Source organism: Megalobrama amblycephala, linkage group LG13 (genome assembly GCF_018812025.1).
Source record: "Megalobrama amblycephala isolate DHTTF-2021 linkage group LG13, ASM1881202v1, whole genome shotgun sequence".
NCBI classification, from domain to species: domain Eukaryota; kingdom Metazoa; phylum Chordata; class Actinopteri; order Cypriniformes; family Xenocyprididae; genus Megalobrama; species Megalobrama amblycephala.
In genome coordinates, this window is record NC_063056.1 from 7767490 (window position 1) to 7790498 (window position 23009).

General features: G+C 37.6%; 1 long non-coding RNA gene across 1 annotated transcript; it reads left to right on the forward strand.

The window, feature by feature from the left end:
- The first annotated feature begins 6631 nt into the window (after positions 1-6631).
- Positions 6632-14557, forward strand: LOC125243256. The gene is made up of 2 exons (XR_007179003.1): positions 6632-7437; positions 14191-14557. It is a non-coding gene; the product is annotated as an uncharacterized LOC125243256 (long non-coding RNA).
- The last annotated feature ends 8452 nt before the right edge of the window (positions 14558-23009 follow it).

Genomic DNA, 23009 nt, shown 5'->3' on the forward strand with positions numbered 1-23009 from the left:
AACAACTTCAATGTATTAGCACCAAGTTAAAAAAGTTTGGTGTAAATTGTATAAACCCTGTTGGAGTAGTAGTATTAAATTCAAAGCCTGTTTTTTCAAAAAATTAACATTCAAACCAAAATAGCTGACTTCCTGTTGGTCGGAGCTAATGAATGTAAATTAGAAAATTGTCTGGCTTGATGTGGCCAATATGTGTACCAAGTTTGGTGACTGTAGGAAAAACTAACCCCCCACTTTTGTCAAAAGGTGGCGCTACTGAGCCCCTCCACCACGCCCATTTCTATGGCTTTGTCCATGTCTACTGGTTGACAATATTGATGTGTGTATCGAGTTTCATGCAATTTGAAGCATGTTAAGAGCCTCAAAAACACTCAAGAATATTATTACAGTTTGACCTGTTGCCATGGCAACAATATTTCAAATATCAAAAATCCTGTCATAGGTCTACATCTGCTGTGTATTGACATTACACTGATGAAGTTTGAAGCAAATCAGGTAAAAATAAGAGGGTGATCTCAAAGCATTTCAAAAAGTGATACACTTCCTGCTGCCAGTTGGTGGCGCTATAACTTTGACTCACAATAGTCACATCCATGTGATCAGACTACTACAACCAACACACTCGTGAAGTTTCATAAAGATCAATATATGTATGCAGACGTTATAACACATTTCCTGTTTCCTTTTTCTCGCCATAAATTCGTTGCCTCGCCACGGCCAAACCGTTCGAGATATCCAAAATCCCCTGTCAATTTTTAATCATCAGTGTCTTGACTTCATGCTGACCGAGTTTGGTGGCGATCGGATTAATCGTCTAGGAGGAGTATATCAAATTCCAGAGCATGCGTTTTTCAAACAACCCTTAATAGCTGACTTCCTGTTGGCGTGGCGTTTAACTTAGAGCACGAAAGTTGTTTGGCCCGATGAGGTCTATATGTGTACCGAGTTTCATACTAATACGTGCAAGCGTGTTTAATATATGGACCAAATTTTCAGACTTTTTTCAAGGGGGCGCTGTCGAGCCCCCCTGCCACGCCCGGGCAGCCTCTGCGGCGTCCTAATGGCCGCGGATTCCAATGTGTGTGCCAATTTTCAAGAGTTTTTGAGCATGTTAAGGCCCCCAAAAAGCCCCGGAAGACGGAAAAAATAAATAAATAAATAAATAAATAAATAATAATAATCCTTAGAAGAACAAGAGGGCCCTGCACGCTAATTCGCTTGGGCCCTAATAATCCTTAGAAGAACAAGAGGGCCCTGCGTGCTAATTCGCTTGGGCCCTAATAATCCTAAAGAAAACAATAGGGCCTTCAGCCTTTTACAGGGCTTTGGCCCTAATAATAATAATAATCCTAAAGAAAACAATAGGGCCTTCAGCCCCTTGGGCTTTGGCCCTAATAATAATAATAAACGGAGCAATTCCAATAGGGTCCTCACACCATCGGTGCTCGGGCCCTAATAATAATAAACGGAGCAATTCCAATAGGGTCCTCACACCATCGGTGCTCGGGCCCTAATAATAATAATCCTTAGAAGAACAAGAGGGCCCTGCGTGCTAATTCGCTTGGGCACTAATAATAATCCTAAAGAAAACAATAGGGCCTTCAGCCCTTTACAGGGCTTTGGCCCTAATAATCCTTAGGGGATCAAGAGAGCCCTGCGCGTTAATTCGCTTGGGCCCTATTTACGAGCTTCCCATTGGTATTTACGACATTGTGGTGGTATTAATGTCAGTTCTGCTAGTAAATACAATCTTTCCGACATGACTTGAACGCACCATAAATATGGCACAAAACAGGAAACTCTCGCAGGAGATAACGTAGAAATAAACATATGAAAAAAAACATCCTCTCATAAACAAGGCAGAACAACAATTAATATCCAATTCAAACATCAACAGCAAATATCATGTATACACTTTAAATAATACATTAACTCATCATTTCAACGCTTTTTGAACTTATTGACACTTAATCGTCACATTTCATGACATCTCATTAGCTCGTTAGCACTTTCACACTTCACATATATTCAAAGAAACAAGCTCATTTGCAACACTCCGATTCTCTGTTGGATTGCATCAGCTTTTATTCCACAAATCCTTGCCTCGTCGACTTCTCACCCCGATGACCGCTTCATGTGGCCACATCCTTTCAGAAATATGATCTATTTATTGCATTTAATCTCTTTTCTCTCTATATTAAAAGCTTTTACAGAGGGTCTCTGAATAGTACTATGTGCAGCTGCTTGCTTCGTCAGACTCGTTCTCTCTCTCTGCCTCTCATGCTGACAGTGCAGCATGTGGGCGGGCCTTATGAGAGTGCTGCTAACATTGGCTCTTAGGAGATTCAGTCACTGAAATGAGAGCCGTGATTGGACAAAACAGTTTTCCTTCTGGAACTTTCCTCTCTTTTTTTTCTTTTCCCTAGCTTTCTTTAAATCAACCTGATTACCCGGGTTACAAGTGTTATAGTTCATTTTCAAATGAGTGTGAAGTTATCACTTGCAGTTTGTTTTTATATTTTAATTAACCTAATTATCAAGCTAATAATGTAATACTATGTTGTCAGTGTATGAGGGGCCGTACAAGCCATAATTCATTCTGGCACTCTCACATACATTCTCCTTTCTTATACATACATTTTTACTCTCACACACATACATTCTCCTTTCACACACATACATTTTAATCTCACACACATACATTCTCCTTTCACACACATACATTTTACTCTCACACACATACATTCTCCTTTCACATACATACATTTTTACTCTCACACACATACATTCTCCTTTCACACACACATACACTTTTATTCTCACATACAAACATTCTCCTTTCACATACATACATTTTTACTCTCACACACAAACATTCTCCTTTCACACACATACATTTTACTCACACGCATACATTCTCCTTTCACACAGACATACACTTTTATTCTCACATACATACATTCTCCTTTCACATACATACATTTCTACTCTCTCACACACTTACATTCTCCTTTCACACACATACATTCTTCTTTCACATACATACATTTCTACTCTCACATACATACATTATCCTTTCACACACATACATTTCTACTCTCTTACACACTTACATTCTCCTTTCACATTTTCATATGTAAATTTTGGGTTGTTTTTTGCCCAAGGGCTGGGTAAACATAGGACAGAACACAGGTTGGGCTAATTCTACCCAGCATAAAGGGTTGATTTTATTAATTATTTTTTTTTCTATGATATAGTTTATTTAGTACTTACAGATTAAATTATCTAAACCAGTGGTTCCCAGCCTTTTTAGCCTCAAGTACCCCCACAACTCCATCAATAAGGCTCAAGTACCCCTTTATCGACAGTAAACAAAAATGTGGCGTTTATATTTTAACCCTTTAAGACCTGAAGGCTTTTTTAGAGTTTTTTTTTCTGAGTGACACACAAAAGTAAAGACTCATAACTCCAAAACTCTAGCAAGGAGAGTCAAAAGGTAGGTATCATTTGATAGAAAACATTTTAAATTTTAAGAAAATATAAATTACATGACATTTGGATATTTTCTTGCTGAGAAACAGCTGATAAAAGACAAAAAAATATATATATAATTTTTTTAAAATAATTGTTCTTTTTTTTATTTGACATGGAATAACTCAGGAACACAATAAGTTCGCTAAAAAATTCTTTTTTGGTGATGCTCTCCTATATGTGAGCTGCATCTGGTTCAATTTCGTAGTGATAGCATAAAGAATAGTTTGAAAAATTGTTGTTCATTTTTTCTGCAGCCAGGTGGCGCCAACGGGCGGTAAACTCCGGTTTAGTGGTGCTTCTCAGTACTCGTTAGGAGTTTTTCAAAATGGTTAGATGCATTAAAAAGATGAGATTCTAAGCTTTAAAATGATATCTATTTTGTGTTATTCCACATTGGAAAACGAACATGGATGGGTCCGGAAACATTGGATACACACTGCATCCCGGAGAGATGAGAGACATGTTTTTAGCCAAGTATGTTAAATAATTCCGTGAGTAATATCTTGTGATCAACGCAATATATTATATTGATTTTGGATTCATTTTAATCTTGAGAATCTGCTTTAAATATTGATGTGCAATTTTTTATGATCTGTGCATTTTTCATGAAGTTATGAGCACGTGAAATATACATACTTGTATTCAGTTAGCGGCTGTGCTATTTTTGTTGTGAACGCATATTACTCAGACTCATTAGAGGGTGAAAACAATACAACAGAAGCATGTTGGAGGCTTGGTATGAAAGTTTAAAGTCTCTGGTTTTGTATGCAAAAAGAATTTTTGTGCTACCTATATGGATTCAATTTTTATTGGCTTTTAAAGTGAGACACACAAATGGGAGCGCCGACGCTCCATCCGGTCTTAAGGGGTTAATGCAGTTGTAACAATTACCTAATTTACCAATGAACCAGTTTTATTGATTACAATTCAGACTTGAAGATATTGGGACATTTTAAATAAGAAACACAATGTAATTGTAAATGTAATTGGACATTCCAGCACTTCAAATGTTATTTTAAATATGATGACAAAAAAATATTTATTCATCCTTCAGAGATTGTCCCCATTTGTAAAACTGAAAGTTTGAAAACAAACACTTTTATTTAAAAATAAAGACACGAAAAATAGGCTGCCACTATAACCAGTAGATGGCGGTAGATAAGCACTTATTGGCTTATAAAGTTAAGCACTTTATGCACTAAAGTAGGAAAAGTCAAAGTCGTTCAAATCTTTAAATTACAATGTGTCTACTACGCTTTTTATGAGAGGATTTGTGAGCATAGGACTTACTAAACTGGCACTAAAAAGAAACTTATTCAATGTTTTGAGGGATATTGAGCTAAGTTTAACAAACAATTCTGATTGGCCATTATTTTCAACAGTAAAGCATGTGCTTGGCTACAATACTCAATGCTGCAAAATCATGTTATAAATAGACACATTTGCAGCTATTAACGCGCCAGGTTGGGTTGAAGCTGGGGCGACTGAATGAACTCAGCACGTCTATTACACTTAAGCGACAGGTGACATTAAAACGCTCAATGTACTAAGTGATATTAACAGACCAAACTTAGTAGCTAAAAATCATATTAATAAAGTCTACTACAGAAAAGCAGTTGAGCCCAGGAATTTGAATTTTCCTCCCATAGAACATGGCTTATTGTACCAAGACAGTGATATTAAATGACCAAACCAAGTAAACATCATACTAATATACCATACATGTACAGCAAAGCAGATGAGCCCAGAATATAATCGCAATTCGTTTAATTACACGTTTTCCTCCCATAGAAAACCGTTATAAAGAAAAAGCTTAACGTCGCTTAATGTAGCCTACTGACTGATCAAAGATCAAATTCTGCACAAAACAATTATTCTATATAGTATTCTTTTAGTATAGTGTTGACTAAGTTTGGTCTTTTAATGTCACTGTCTAACATTAATCCTCGTTAAGCGTTTTCTTTATGGGAGGAAAATGCTTAACATGTAATTAAACGTGTTGCATTCATATTCTAGGCTCATCTGCTTTTCTGTACAAGTTATGTGTTTTAGAATGTCCCAGCGACAGGAATGAACAAACCAAGCAAAATCTAAATCTTTTTCGTACCCCCGGTTGGGAATCACTGATCTAAACATGTGTAAAATACTGCGGTCACACACAACCACTGGTTTATGACAGCTTTATTTTCGATACAGTTCTTAATACAGCTTATTTTATATAGTTTTTACCATGCCTAAAAATATATTTAACAAACATTAGAAGTATTAGAAGTAAAAATGATACATTTAGGTCTAAAAGTTATTCATGTGTAATCAAAAGTCGCGTCCCGTTTCCACAGTAATGATGCTGCTTCTCCTGCCGGAGATGGGCTCGCGTTCGGCGGCGGAACTCATTTCAGACCACCGCCCTCCGTCTCACTCGTAGCCGAAAGATGCTTTGGCTGCTTCCATAACCTGCCCATAAACAATCAGTGCACAGTTCTGAGAACATATTTCAATATCCAAAGTATTTATATTCAGTATCTTTGGGAATAAATTGATAATTTTACGCAAGGCATCAAGTGTTTCCTTCATCCGAAAGACGGATGCGACACTCGTTAACTGACATCGCATCCCTGTAGTTTGCTTTGCATTAAATAAAATGATTTACAGCACAGCAACGATTTTATAGATGAAATAAAACATACACAAACCTGTATTTCATAGACAAAATGCATCAAGTTGGCGGGGCGGGGCAGCGCTGAGAAGCTGAACGTCACGTGATGATCGCGCCTGACCTGCCTTCAGTTTCCATCATACTCCTTCCGTTTCCATCATACTCTTTCTCACACACATACATTCTACTCTCACACACATACATTCTACTCTTACATACACATATTTTCTTCAGACATGCATGTGTGAGAGTAGAATATGTATATGTATGTGAGAGGAGAATATATATAATGTATGTGAAAGGAGAATGTATGTATGTGAGAGTAGAATATATATGTATGTGAAAAGGAGAATGTATGTATGTGAAAGTAGAATGTATGTATGTGAGAGAAGAATATATATGTATGTGAGAGTAGAATGTATGTATGTGAGAGGAGAATGTATGTATGTGAAAGTAGAATGTATATATGTGAGAGTAGAATATATATGTATGTGAGAGTAGAATGTATGTGTGTGAAAGGAGAATGTACTGTATATGTGAGAGTGCCAGAATGAATTTTGGCTTGATTGGCTCTTCATATCAGTGGCCTACAAATAAACTGGCTTGATTAGCTGCTTCAGATGTGTTTGATCAGGGTTGGGATTAAACTCACAGTGAGTCTACAATAAAAAGGGTTAAAGAACTGATCAAGGATGTAAAACTCTCTCTCTCTCTCTCTCTCTCTCTCTCTCTCACTCAATCACTCAATCACACACACACACACAGACTGGTGTGAGGAGGGAGGGGGTAGGGGGGTTGGACAGAGAAAGACCCTACGTCTATGTGTGTGTGTGAAAAATCCACATTCAAACCAAAATATCTGACTTCCTGTTGGTCGCAGCTAATGACTGTAAATTAGAAAGTTGTCCAGCTTAATGAGAACAATACGTGTCCTGAGTTTGGTGACTGTAGGTTAAACTAACCCCCCCACTTTTGTCAAAAGATGGCGCTATAGAGGCCCTGCTCCCCACCTGTTTCTACGGCTTTGCCCGTGTCTACTAGTTGACATCTCTGACGTTTGTATCGAGTTTCAATATGTTTCAAAATGCTTCAATTTGAAGCATGCTAAGTGTCTCAAAAGCATCCATAATGAAAATTAAAGTTTGATGCGTTGCCATGGCAACAGTGTTTGAGATATCATGATTCTTTTCACAGGTCTATATCTGCTGTGTATTGACATTACACCGATGAAGTTTGAAACAAAACAGGTAAAAAAAAAATAGGGTGATCTCAAAGCATTTTGAAAGTGACACACTTCCTGCTGCCAATTGGTGGTGCTATAACTTTGACTCACAGCAGTGACATTCATGTGATAAGACTCCTATAACGAACACACAGGTGAAGTTTCATAAAAATCAATCAATGTATGCAGACGTTATAACACATTTCGTGTTTCCCTTTTCTCGCCATAAATTCTTTGCCTCGCCACGGCCAAACCATTCGAGATATCAAAAATCCGCTCGCAATTTAGCATCCTCAATGTCTTAACTCCATGCTGACCGAGTTTGGTGGTGAACGGATTAATCATCTAGGAGGAGTATATCAAATTCCAGAGCATGCGTTTTCCAAACAACCCATAATAACTGACTTCCTGTTGAGCTGGCGTATAACTTAGAGCATGAAAGTTGTTAGGCCCGATGAGGTCTATATGTGTACCGAGTTTCATATTAATACGTGCAAACGTGTTTGATATATGGACCAATTTTTTAGGCACCATTCAGGGGGGCGCTGTCGAGCCCTCCTGCCACGCCCGGGCACCAGCTTCTGCCCGGCCCTGATGGCCAATGATTCCGATGTGTGTGCAAAGTTTCAAGAGTTTTTGAGCATGTTAAGGCCCCCCAAAACCCCAAAAACTTAGAAAAAAAATATTTTTCCTAAAGAAAACAAAAGGGCCTTCAGCCTGTGGCTTTGGCCCTAATAATCCTTAGGGGATCAAGAGGGCCCTGCGTGCTAATTTGCTTGGGCCCTAATAATAATCCTAAGAAGAACAAGAGGGCCATTCGCCATTTCATTGGCTTGGGCCCTAATAAAGAAAACAATAGGGCCTTCAGCCATTCGGCTTTAGCCCTAAAAAGAATCCTTAGGGGAACAAAAGGGCCCTTCGCCATTACATTGGCTTGGGCCCTAATAATAATCCTTAGGGGATCAAGAGGGCCCTTCGCCATTTCATTGGCTTGGGCCCTAATAATCCTAAAGAAAACAATAGGGCCTTCAGCCATTCGGCTTTGGCCCTAATAATAATCCTTAGGGGATCAAGAGGGCCTTGCGCGCTAAGGTTTTTTTCTCATGGCGAGTTCAGACTGCATGATTTTAGCCCCGATTTTGGCTCACCGACAGGTTTTGTGAAATCGCAGACAAATGCCTGAAATCACAGACAAATTGGTGCTCATTCACGCGAGTGACAATCACGCAGTGTCAATGAGCAAAGACGTGATCTGAGAGAATCGCCGACGAGTCGCCGACGTCCGTAAGATATGTGACATGCTAAATATCTGGACCTGTCGGCGATTCAAAATCCTGCTGTGTGAAAAGTGTTCTGACTGAAAACTACATCAGCAATGACTGACAGCCAATGAGAGAGCAAGATACAGAGGAGCAGGGAGTTCGGGGAGGAGTTATAGACCACAATATCAGCAAGCATGGCTTCGTACACATAAACATTACAATTCTATCAAACAGAGCCAAAGCACAAACATTTGCTTGACCATCCTCTACAGCAGCACATTGAAAAGTTATGTATTTACCTCCAACTCACTGATGCACCATCGGTGCATTGAAGATGCCCCGTCTTCTTATAAGTCCGACGTCTGGCAGCATTTTGGTTTTCCAGTCACACGACAGGACGATGGTAAAAAAAAAAAAAAAAATACAGACAAAATTACAGACAAAACACAAATATAGCTTTGACACTTGTCAAAGCTATATTACAGTCACGGCGCATTTTATTAAAAGTTTCATGCTTCAGACTCGACCGCTTTTTTTAATCACACACTGGACCAAACATAGCCGAAGTTTTAAAAGCGTCTATACAATGGGATCTTGAAAGGGCTTCTCATAGTAGTGCTGTTGTTACTGACAACTCACACAACATGGAGGTGGCAGTGAGAGAAGCCGGGTTGTCACCGCATATTAAGTGTTTTGTGCACACATCGAATCTTGCGTCGCAAGCAGGTTTAAATGTTTCTTGCGTCATTCGCTTGCTTGATCGCGTGCCACTGCAACAGCTGCAATGTAATATAAGTCTAATGTGTCCCCTGAATGTGTCTGTGAAGTTTCAGCTCAAAATATCCCATAGATTTTTTTTTTTATAATTTTTTTTAACTGCCCATTTTGGGGCGTCATTAACTATGCACGATTCAGGCTGCGGCCCCTTTAAATCGTGTGCTCCCTGCCCCCCGAGCTCTCGACTATAATACAATGCATTTACCAAATTCACACAGCTAATATAACCCTCAAATGGATCTTTACAAGATGTTCGTCATGCTTACTGCATACATGCATCAGATCATGTATGTATAGTATTTATTTGGATGTTTACATTTGATTCTGAATTTGTTTGAGGCTGTGCTTCGTGGCTAAAGCTAACATTACACACTGTTGGAGAGATTTATAAAGAATGAAGTTGTGTTTATGCATTATACAGACTGCAAGTGTTTAAAAATAAAAATAGCGACGGCTCTCTTGTCTCTGTGAATACAGTAAGAAACGATGGTAACTTTAACCACATTTAACAGTACATTAGCAACATGCTAACGAAATATTTATAAAGACAATTTACAAATATCACTAAAAATATCATGTAATCATGGATCATGTCAGTTATTATCGCTCCATCTGCCATTTTTCGCTATTGTTCTTGCTTGCTTACCTAGTCTGATGATTCAGCTGTGCACAGATCCAGACGTTAATACTGGCTGCCCTTGTGTAATGCCTTGAACATGGGCTGGCATATGCAAATATTGGGGTCATACATATTAATGATCCCAACTGTTACGTAACAGTCGGTGTTATGTTGAGATTCGCCTGTTCTTCAGAGGTCTTTTAAACAAATGAGATTTACACAAGGAGGAGGAAACAATGGTGTTTGAGACTCACTGTATGTCATTTCCATGTACTGAACTCTTGTTATTCAACTATGCCAAGGTAAATTCAATTTTTGATTCTAGGGCACCTTTAAGAAGTTTTGTCTTAGGCTTCTTAATTCTAGTTCATGATAAATGTAACATTTTTTTCACAGACAGACAGACTTATTCAGTTGTTAATTTGAATACAGAAGGTTTTTATTAAACCTTGCAATGTGATCTTGTAAGTAAAACAAAGAAAGTTATTAAAATTTGTTAATATTTTTTTTAAATGAATCTGTTATTTGAATTTCATTTTCATTTTTAAAATTTTGTTCAAAATATCGTGATACGTATCATATTGTGAATTCAGTATTGAGATACGTACCATATCATGACCTGAGCATATCATTACACCTCTAATGTTTATTGTATGCTGTTAGAAAATAAAGTGTTTTAAAATAGTTTAAAATGTTGTAAAGATCACTGCCAAAGAAGAATTCAGTTTTCAATGCATTTATACCCCCAAAGGACTTATCAACACATCCTGGGGGATAAGGTAATATTTAAAAAAAAAACAAAAAAACAATCAAGTTGTATTATTTGTGTCCTAATAAGATGGAAAATAGCAATAAATTTTCTGATGTCTCTTTATGGTCTTGCCAATTAAAGGGTTAACTACAATACAGTATTATGATATAAAATGCTATATTTTATGAATGCATTGATGTACCATTAAGAAACTCAGTATGTGCTATTGGCACCATGCTCTGAAGGTACTCAAAAGGTTTTGAGACGGCGCCTCCTTGCGGTCAAATGTTATAATGAAATTTTAAAAAATGCTAATAGCTTTATATAAATGTGACCTGTTGTAATGAGACTGGTCTTAATAGATTCTGTGGGTCATGCTGAAAAGATTGATGCCAATTTTGCCATAGTCAGGCTAACTTCCTGTCTGCCATTTTGATTTTCTTTAAAATCCTACTTTTTCGAACTCCTCCTAGAACGTTGGTCCAATTTTCACCAAAATTGAATCATATCATCTTCAGACCATGGCAAAAAACATATGTATTTCATGTTGATAGACAACCGTTTTTGTATACCACAGCAACAAATTTGAGACTTGATGCCAGAATGACTCTTGAGACTGTATCTCTGCAATGCTTTGATATATTGACACCAAACTTTGCGAGTGTCATTGTCACATCATTCTGACCGTTCCACATTAATTTGGTCACAGCTCCACCTATTGGTCGAAAGTGATGAACCAATAAATCTTTATTATTGACTGTATTTATGATTTTTCAGCTACAAACCCGATTCCAAAAAAGTTGGGACACTGTACAAATTGTGAATAAAAACAGAATGCAATGATGTGGAAGTTTCAAATTTCAATATTTTATTCAGAATACAACAAAGATGACATGTCAAATGTTTAAACTGAGAAAATGTATCATTTGAAGGGAAAAATAAGTTGATTTTAAATTTCATGGCATCAACACATCTCAAAAAAGTTGGGACAAGGCCATGTTCACCACTGTGTGGCATCCTCTCGTCTTTTTATAACAGTCTGCAAATGTCTGGGGACTGAGGAGACAAGTTGCTCAAGTTAAGGGAAAGGAATGTTGTCCCATTCTTGTCTAATACAGGCTTCTAGTTGCTCAACTGTCTTAGGTTTTCTTTGTCGCATCTTCCTCTTTATGATGCGCCAAATGTTTTCTATGGGTGAAAGATCTGGACTGCAGGCTGGCCATTTCAGTACCCGGATCCTTCTTCTACGCAGCCATGATGTTGTAATTGATGCAATATGTGGTTTGGCATTGTCATGTTGGAAAATGCAAGGTCTTCCCTGAAAGAGATGACGTCTGGATGAGAGCATATGTTGTTCTAGAACTTGGATATACCTTTCAGCATTGATGGTGCCTTTCCAGATGTGTAAGCTGCCCTTGCCACACGCACTCATGCAACCCCATACCATCAGAGATGCAGGCTTCTGAACTGAGCGCTGATAACAGCTTGGGTTGTCCTTGTCCTCTTTAGTCCGGATGACATGGCGTCCCAGTTTTCCAAAAAGAACTTCTTTTTTGATTTGTCTGACCACAGAACAGTTTTCCACTTTGCCACAGTCCATTTTAAATGAGCCTTGGCCCAGAGAAAACGCTTGCGCTTCTGGATCATGTTTAGATATGGCTTTTTCTTGACCTATAGAGTTTTAGCTAGCTACGGCGAATGGCACGGTGGATTGTGTTCACCGACAATGTTTTCTGGAAGTATTCCTGAGCCCATGTTGTGATTTCCATTACAGTAGCATTCCTGTATGTGATGCAGTGCCGTCTAAGGGCCCGAAGATCACGGGCATCCACTATGGTTTTCCGGCCTTGACCCTTAAGCACAGAGATTGTTCCAGATTCTCTGAATCTTTGGATGATATTATGCACTGTAGATGATGATAACTTCAAACTCTTTGCAGTTTTTCTCTGAGAAACTCCTTTCTGATATTGCTCCATTATTTTTCGACGCAGCATTGGGGGAATTGGTGATCCTCTGCCCATCTTGACTTCTGAGAGACACTGCCACTCTGAGAGGCTCTTTTTATACCCAATCATGTTGCCAATTGACCTAATAAGTTGCAAATTGGTCCTCCAGCTGTTCCTTATATGTATATTTAACTTTTCCGGCCTCTTATTGCTACCTGTCCCAACTTTTTTGGAATGTGTAGCTCTTATGAAATCCAAAATGAGCCAATATTTGGCATGACATTTCAAAATGTCTCACTTTCAACATTTGATATGTTATCTATATTATATTGTGAATAAAATATAAGTTTATGAGATTTGTAAATTATTGCATTCCTTTTTTATTCACAATTTGTACAGTATCCCAACTTTTTTGGAACTTGTTTGTATTTTTGATCTAAATGATCTAAATAGGTTTTTAATTGCTCACTGTTGCAGTTGTTCTGATGCTCCCAGCCATGTTGGCAGGACTTGTTGTGCCTTCTTTGTGCTTGGCCCCATAATTGCTGCTTGCAGCCATATTTATTATTATTATTATAAATAACACTTAATAGCATCCAGAAGGACTACACAATGTTTTATTGATATAAAATGATGCATAAACAACAATCAGAACAATAAAAAGAGAAAAGCATACAACCATACTGATAGAGCAAGCAATAATCTCAGATAGCTAGCTTGTCTAAGATTATTTCTATGAGTAAATAACCTGTTGTAAAGCACCGCTCATTTGCGGCACCGCAGATATTTCATCACTTTAACAGACGTGCAACTGTGCTTACGATACGAGTGCCAGATGCATTCTCTGCAAGATGCCCTAACTATAAATATCTATGCTTCTCATAACATACTGATTCCATGACTGACAGACGCGCATTGTCTGCAGGAACATTGACATTTCTCTGTTCTTGCTTAACTTCTGCCTTTAAATGCCTCGCTCTTTTAAATTATATTATTGAATCTGAATTATCATTTTGCTCCAAAGGTTGCACATATGGGTATGTTGCACATATGGGTTAACACATATGCAACCAATGTAAATTTAAATACAGAAATGCATTGCCATTTTACATATTGTATTGCCATTTTGCATATTACATTTTGAAATTGAATTTTGCTACAAATAAGCTTCCACTTACCGCTCTTTGGATTGATGATAATGATAATTGTGTCTAGTTGTTGGATCAAATTGAAATCGCACATCTACAGCAACATACCATTGTTTAACAATCTCTGATCTCATGGTAGGTCTCTCTCAGAAGGTTTATACATTATAATTGAAAATCACTTTTGCTCTAGAGGTTTTCATTGCTATTTTTACTTCCAAAATGTGACTGTTGAACTCTGTTGAGGATCACAGCATATGTCTTTCTTTTTTTCTCAGGTCAACATAGATCTGCAACCTGCAAACTAAATCTGACAACACACAAATTACTTTTCAACATCATTTTGCATGGCTTAACATTCTTACCCCACTGGGAAAAAAAATAAAGTGAACTATGACATAATTTGAGCACTGTATTCAATTTGATGTTGTTTGTTGTTATGAAGTGACATCTCAATATTTCAAAAGATTCTGCATGTTGTCAACTTCTTAACAGTAATGCACTGTATCTTATGTGTAATCCTGCTTTATTGTCACTGTTACATGTCAATCAGATATGTTGATTAGTATAAACCCATAATGCTATATTTATTTATTGTATTCTTTGTGATCAAGAAAAGTGTAAAATAAACACAAACTGACATTTGTCTGTTGTCACTCTTCTATAAGACTGGGGGATTGATTTCTTGACGACAAACATTAAGTTTAGCAGGATCAAAACAAAATGAATGTCTAGATCAAGTTCTATGCAGTCTTACTTCAACACTTTGATTTGACATGTTAAAACAAAAATTCCCGCTCATCACATTGACAGTGCAGAGTGAACTCTTTGTGAACAAATCAAGTCACTGTTTGTTTGTTTATTTATTTATTTAATCCTGTCCTCTGGTGGAAGACTTATAAAAATGTCATAAGAGTCAATAATACAGTGGAATATTTTATTTTTATTTATTTATTTATTTAGTTTAGATTTATTGGTAAAATTTCACTCAGCTTTTCCAAGCAATGCACGATTGATTCAACTAAAGCCCAAAGTATGCATAGCCTTTCAAAGTAAACTCCATTTGATGTATACACAGGCAGTCAATGCATGCGCATTATGATAACATGCACTAACAATGCCTGGACAAACTCTCGCCATGAGTTATTACCCACATACACATCTTTATAATCTTTTAGGCTAGAGTTGTACAAATGGGTACTTTCTCATCTCCATGCACAGTCTCTCATCCACATAGCCATCCGTTGTTGTTGTAGTTTGCACGCATTTTGGTCCCTTTTGTATTTTTTTTTTCCTTCGACTACCCTGTAAATCAGTGGTCCTGGGGCATTGTTGCCACCTTGTAGACAAACTAATCTGTGTAAAAAGAATGCGCGTAGAGTATGCATGGTTAAAAAAATTGGACTGTGCACATAGAGTATTCGCAAACTGTGCTGAAGGTGAAATTCCACTGTAAAAAAAAAGAAATTCACATCACGTGCACTGTACGCAGACTCTGGTGTTAGTGTAAAGTGAAGTAGTGTTCATTTTGTAAACAAAATCTATGACCTTTTTTCCATGACTAAGACGAGGCGATAATGAGATGACACCAATGTCATTAAACGAAAACTGACTATATCAACATGCAATATAGTTGATGAAAAAAGATTAGACTAAAATGTAAATAAAAAAAACTTCAAAATCCAAAATCTTTCTATGTTTTTGTCAAATCAAAAGAGACAAAATATTACAAAACAAGCATATATAAGCTTTCATGCTTGCAGTTGCTAGATGTCATGATTTGAAATCCCTGAATCAGAGCTTTTCTGTTAAAAAGATACATTTTCTGCCCAGTGTTTTACATAAAAAATGAAAATTTGCTGTTAATTTACTCACCCCTAGACAATCCAAGATGTAGGTGTCTTTTTTCATCAGTCGAACAATAAAGAAGATTTTTGGATGGAAACTGTGGTCCTTGGTGTTTCATATAATGCAAGTCAATGACTACCGTCACTTTGCGAGTCAAAAAAACATACAGGCAAAATAAAATTACTGCCCGTAGCTCCTGATGAAACATTTGGGTTTTATGAAGTGAAATGACCGGTCTGTGCAAGAAACTGAACATTATTTACAACATTATTACCTGTAATCCACAGCCTCGGGCAAACAGTTCTGAGCGCATTCACGTCTGGAGCACAAGCTTCTTGTTGCATAATGGACTATATGCACGGTTACTTCCTGGTTGTCGTTAAGCCAGCTCGGCCATTTCCGGTGAACTGTTAGCTGTTCATTCTGTAGTCGCTGTACATCGACACAAAACCATCAATGGTTGACTTTTTAATGTTGTATTCATATTTTAATGCAGTTATCACATTTATCTAATTTGCCAATAAACCAGTTTTATTGATTGCAATAAAGGCAAAGCTATTGGGACCGTTTAAAAGCACCATATCTGTAATTAGTCACACACACATGCATTTTTTCCCTTAGCACTTCAAATGTTATTTTTAATGTGATGACCACAAACATTATTTGTTCATCCATCTGAGATTGTCCCCATTGTACAACCGAACGTTTAAAAATGTAGGAAATTCAACATTTGATAGAAAACAATTATTTAAAAATAAAAAAAGACAATAATTACCAGCAAAGTAGCATTTATTTGCACATATATCAGCCATTTCCTCTAATCGTTTTTTCACTTCTTTTTGAATAAATATTAAACATAAAATAATTAGGTTTAAAAATACATTTTGTCACTGTGAAGTATGAAGTACTCACAAAATCTTAAGAAAAACAACTTTTATTGTGAATTAATTACACAGAAAGCGAGCACCGCACTTTCCCTTTGTAATCACAGCAGCTGTCAGTCAGTGCAGCGCAAGGTTAATGATTTCAGCACACTTGTAAAAACACACATTTTATTCAATTAATCTAACTAAAGTGCACAATAAATATTTAATTTTTGAAGCTTTTTTTCACACAAAAGTGTGAAAACTGATGGTTGAATTGAATTTAGCCGAGGAGGAACACTGAGGTACGTCTTTATTTATTTATTTTTTATGCTGTCTTATGTTTGAATAATAAATTAATGCTATGCTTGACTATTTAAGTGACTATATTCTGATTATAAACTAAGTATTACACTACTGATGCTCAACATACCAGCAAATGACATTGTGGGATTACAAATTTGTTCTATGTTATATTTAGGTTCCAATGTAATAGTATATGAACTGAAAACTTTATGTATATTGTGGCAAGGCAGGCAGACCAGGTGTCTGAGACACTAACCTTTTGTCTCATGCATTTCCTGACCATGTGGCATGACCAGCTCAAGATACAGCTGTGCTTTTGTCTCTATGATAATGTAAAGGTATAGGTGATACTGCCAGACTGATTGGATTAGCACCTATGCATTTGAATGACACATTTATGCTGATTAGATCATGGCTGGGAAATGTAGGCAATGATCTGATTCCTGTACTGCATTTGCATCCTTTGTTTAGATTGTCCACACCCCTACTCTATGTATCCCTCCCCCTTGAATGTATATGAACTACCAAGTCACTGCCTTAGTTAGATTTTGGATGACCACAGCGACGCACAGCGTGTTTCTCAATAAAGAGTAACTTCTGCTTCAAGAGATCCCAAAGTCTCCTGGTCTATGCTTCTGAGATTTCCAACAGTTTTGGTGCCGTGACCCGGATAGAGCTTCTCATCTCAATCCAGATTGAAACTTCAAGCACAACAAAGATCTGATCCAAAAGAAGATCCAGGCTGAATTTTCCTGTACACCCAAGGGTTGGTGAGTGATACTCTATCCAAAAGAACCATTAAGACCAGTACAAAGTTGTTATCCTCTGCGCCGTCAGAGAAGAGTTAACAGACAGCTGTAGGGTTTGGTTAACTAAGTTATCCTCTAAAAATGTTCTTTTAGAGATGAAGTTTATCCTCTGTTGAGGCAGGGAAGTTTAGCATCACATGCTAATAATTAGGTATCCTCTGTTCAGGCAGGGAAGAATTAGTGTAAAGTGCTAATAATTTGTGTTGTCCTCTGTTTTATCAGGGAAGGTGGTGTGTTAACAGAATAGCCACCCTCTACTTTGCTAGAGAAGAAGGTTCATCCTCTGTTAACTCAGGGAAGGTTACAACTGTTACAGTGTCTTAGCAAGTTGGTTCTACTCTGCTCGTCAGAGAAGGTTGAATACATTACGATGTGTATTAACTAGATTAACCTCTGCTCTGTCAGGGAAGTGTTGAAGTGTATTGTTGTGCCAGAAAGACATTACACAATGTTGAGAAAGTTTGGTCCATTGAAGAATGCAAAAAGGTACTTGGTGCTTGTATTCGGAAGAAAAATATGAAGGGCATTGTCTGCTGCCACAGAGAATTTACTCTATCCATTGCACAAGAACAAATCCAACGTATTGCTAAGTTAGAAGAGCAGAACAAACAGTTGCACACTCGAATGTCTCGTCTTACTCAGAAGTTGGGCCTTAACAAGGCATCAACCAAATGTGACTCAAAAGACCAACAGTCAGATGAAAGCTATCCTGAGATACAGTCTTTCTGTAGACTAGAGGGCAATAGCAATACTGGATTCATGGATAAAGATGTAAATGCAGTTGAAGTGTGTGGAGCGAGACAAAAGGCTCAGAGTAGGGCAAAAGGGGTTGACACAGTTCCATCTGTAACCCCCATACTGCAGTTACAAGCGGTCAGTACCACTATAGGTCCTGAAGACATAGAAAGAATTGCTGAGAATTTGCCATCAGTGCATAGAAACTTTTCTGAGTTTAGAACAGAGTTGTCCAGAAAAATGAAGCTCTATGATATGTCCCTAGCTGACGTCACCCAGCTAATGTCACAAATCCTGAAAGAGTCAGAATTCAATGATTTTGAAAGTGCTGTAAATAATTCTGAGTTTCAGCATTCCAGCAAAGGTGAATTGAGAGAAGGAGTTCTGAGAGTGTTACAGAACCTTGTTGGACCAAAGGTAGACTGGTCAAAGATCACTAGTTGTGTACAGACGAAGGATGAAACTGTAAGTGAGTACACTGAAAGATTTTGTCAGTTAGCTGCAGCATACAGTGGAATAGCTGACACTCCAGAGAAGGTGTTAGAGGATAATGGACCACTGGTCCGCATGTGGTTTGATGGGCTTTCATCAGAATACAGAAATGCATTGCCTTTCTTAGACCTCACATGGTCCAATGGAACCCTGCAAAACAGCTTGGATAGGTTAGCTATTTGGGAAAGAGACTCAGATGTCAAGACAAGAGTAAAGATTGCAGCAGCATCCTTTAAGGTCAACACAGAGAATCGACAGAAATGTAAACGTCCTAAGAGAGAAGGCAGTTGTCATTACTGTGGTAAACCTGGACATTGGATGAAAGAGTGTAGGAAAAACAAAAAGACATTAAAAGAAATGAACAGCTTTACTCAGCTCCTACTCAGTCTACTTGCTACACTGAAACTGCCCCTCCCCTCTTCTCCAAACTCTTGGAGCAACAGCTTGCTGACATGCTAACCATTTGGGCTGTGAGTGCTTAATTTCCCCAGTAATCTACTAGAAAGCTGAAAGACTCATTATGAACAAATGAAAGTTGACTGTCACTTCCACTATTTGGGGGACACTGGTTAAGTACACTCACAGCCTTAAATGTTATGCTACAGCACACTCCATTCACTTATCCATCCTCAATGGGTTATGATGTCTACTATGACTGATGTTTCAATGGAAGATGGAGATGTAGCACCTTAAATTTGCAAACTAACTACAGGGAGAGAATAGGACACACAGACCAGTGAGGAGCCCAGGGAAGAACCGAAGTGCAAAAGGCCTCGGGGGTTAACCCTGTGGTGAAGACTTCCTCATAGGTTTCCCCCTCTCTCAGTTTATCCCCACCTTACTGGTCTATAGGTGTCAAATTGATTAAGACTAGGTTAAGAAAAAGAAGAACAAAACCACTATACGATCACTAGAAGGTTATGATGATCAGAGTTAGACAGAAAAACTATACGATCATCAGAGGTCTAACGTACTAAAGTCTCTGCATGAATACTGCTGGTCTGCTGTCTCTTTGTTTTCTTGTGTGCAGGTATGTGTATATGCCATGACGTCTCATAAGCAGCACCTGGTGTAAAGCATCACCTCAGATATCCATGAACAACCTTCATGATGACGGAGTCATCAGAGCAACTCGGAGTTGCACAACGACAAAGAATCTTCTTGGGACAAACATGGAAATGGACTCTACAGGGAACAGACTCCACAGTTATTCAGGCGCCATGGACTTTTAGGACTTCCACGCTTATGCTACATGGTTTTCTGTGTCATCATGTAGTTTATACAACATGTTACCACCCTGCGTTGTATATGTGTGTCAACAGTATACTCAAGTTAAAGAACAACACTTATGTAAATGTTGGACACGACACAGAATAAGATGTATGTGCCTGTAACTGTTACAAGTTGCATGACTGGAAGATGGAACTTATGTTAACAAACATATGTTATAGAAGGGATTTAAGTGTCTAAATTTGTATTTTGTGAGAGTTATTAGAACTCTCAAAGGGGGAACTGTGGGATTACAAATTTGTTCTATGTTATATTTAGGTTCCAATGTAATAGTATATGAACTGAAAACTTTATGTATATTGTGGCAAGGCAGGCAGACCAGGTGTCTGAGACACTAACCTTTTGTCTCATGCATTTCCTGACCATGTGGCATGACCAGCTCAAGATACAGCTGTGCTTTTGTCTCTATGATAATGTAAAGGTATAGGTGATACTGCCAGACTGATTGGATTAGCACCTATGCATTTGAATGACACATTTATGCTGATTAGATCATGGCTGGGAAATGTAGGCAATGATCTGATTCCTGTACTGCATTTGCATCCTTTGTTTAGATTGTCCACACCCCTACTCTATGTATCCCTCCCCCTTGAATGTATATGAACTACCAAGTCACTGCCTTAGTTAGATTTTGGATGACCACAGCGACGCACAGCGTGTTTCTCAATAAAGAGTAACTTCTGCTTCAAGAGATCCCAAAGTCTCCTGGTCTATGCTTCTGAGATTTCCAACAACATCTAACCGGAAGTTTTCGAGCTGGCTTATATTAATGCGGAAGTTCACTCAAGATGCAGATGTATTTGCTCATCTACATGGACGGTCCATGTACTTTGCGTCCATTCGTTTTTCCTTTTTTAAACCAGAAATGAAATATGGAAAATGCGGTTTCTTTGTTTTTTTATTTTAACACTGATGAATAGAATTAGCAGATACAAGCTAATTTTCTTTATGTAAGATTATTATTTTGTGAAAAATAATATAAATGATATACAACTTGTTTTTTAATATGTAAAAATGCAAAATTTAATTTCCAGTGTTTTGCGTCATACACACAGACACTAAAGCGCCCTCTAGTGCCTTTTCCTCTGGCGTCAATAGAGTGACTCGCTTCAAGAGACATTGATTAATTTTTATTCGTTAAATTACTATTATTATTATTTTTACATTTATATTTTAACCTAAACATTAAATTTCTAAACCTTATCTTGTTTAGCGCTCTAACATGATCAAGTTACCGCTTGTGGTCTCAATCCCTTCATTTTGCTTTTTTCTCTGTTTTATATGAATAAAGGCCAAAACGACATCTAAATTACTGTGACTTTTTCGTCTGGCTCTGTTAGGTGTTTTATATTATATTTTATATTGTTTGGGATTAGGAGTCACTTTATAGCTATGCTGTGCTGTTCAATTTGAAAATATACCAACATATGATGACAAAATTATACCCCAATATATGATTTTTATGAAGACAAAATTCCCATACCCTTTGCCTCAGTGGAGGTTTGACATGAAATATTTCTCAATTCTCACTGAAAGCAATGCGTTACGGCCATGTCGCTGGACATTAACGCTTTACGTGGATTAATCCTACTAAAACAACAACCAGGGAGAAACTATTTTCTCGCACATTTTCTTGTCATCAACATCATCTGCTAAGACAATGGTAAACAAAGTGGAAGGACAATATTTTTATGTTAAGTGGAAAAAGCTGAACGTTGAAGGCGCGTTGCCTTCATATTTGGCCTGACCTGCTTGTCTGCATATCTTTATTGGTCATTTAATATCAGTGTCTTAATGCATTAAGTGTTTTCTTCATAACTGTGTTTTATTTTCTAGGAAAATGCTTAACGTGTTATTAATTGTGGTCATAGTGCTTATAATATAAGGTGTAGTGAATTTGCTCCTCCAATATCACATTAAGCCACATTAAGCACTTATTTTTCATGTTAAGTGCTTGAATGTCCCGCTTCGCTGGACGCGTTTGCCGCCAGTATATCATTCTCTTGGACGTGCAGCAGTATCGGACCCCTCGTGAGTGAGAATGGGGTGGAAATTAAGTCAAGTATTATCATGTTTCATGTGTATTCGGTTTTAATTTAAATTTTGGTATTCACCATAGCATTTAAAAATAAAACAACCATTTGTTTTTTGTTTTTCTTGACGTGGTTAAAAAACGAAAAAGGAATGGAGGCAAAAGTACACGGTCCGTGTATCTTTTGGTCATTAGTTTTTTGATTTAATAATGAAATCGGAAAATGAAAAACGGCACCTTTTTCGTTTTTCATTTTTTTTTCAAACAAAACGAAAAACAAGAATTCGGCTTGATTTTTCGTTTTTCGTTCAGGGGTAGAAAAAGAATAAACAACTTGAATATTTGATCTCAACATGTGGGCGGGAATGAAACGCCCCTTTCCGCTGATTGGTCAACCAAACATTAAACTGTGCCGTCATCAGTTCTTCCGCAGTTCAGAGCAGCAGAATAATAGTCCTTCGCTGCGATGGATTTAACGCATTTATTGCAGCTATATAATCACTTTTAAATTTACATTTAATCTTAATCTCTATCTCTTGATCTCTATCTCTCAAACAGCCAGACTAACGAATGACTTGAGACACAAATCGAGGCAGAGCCTATAGACAAGGCTTTCTTCTGTGTGTCCATAAAAACCAGTATCAGTCAACTGCATGATGCTTTCAGAGCTACTTACAGTAAATAGATTTAGCGTTTCATTCCCGCCCACATGTTGAGATCAA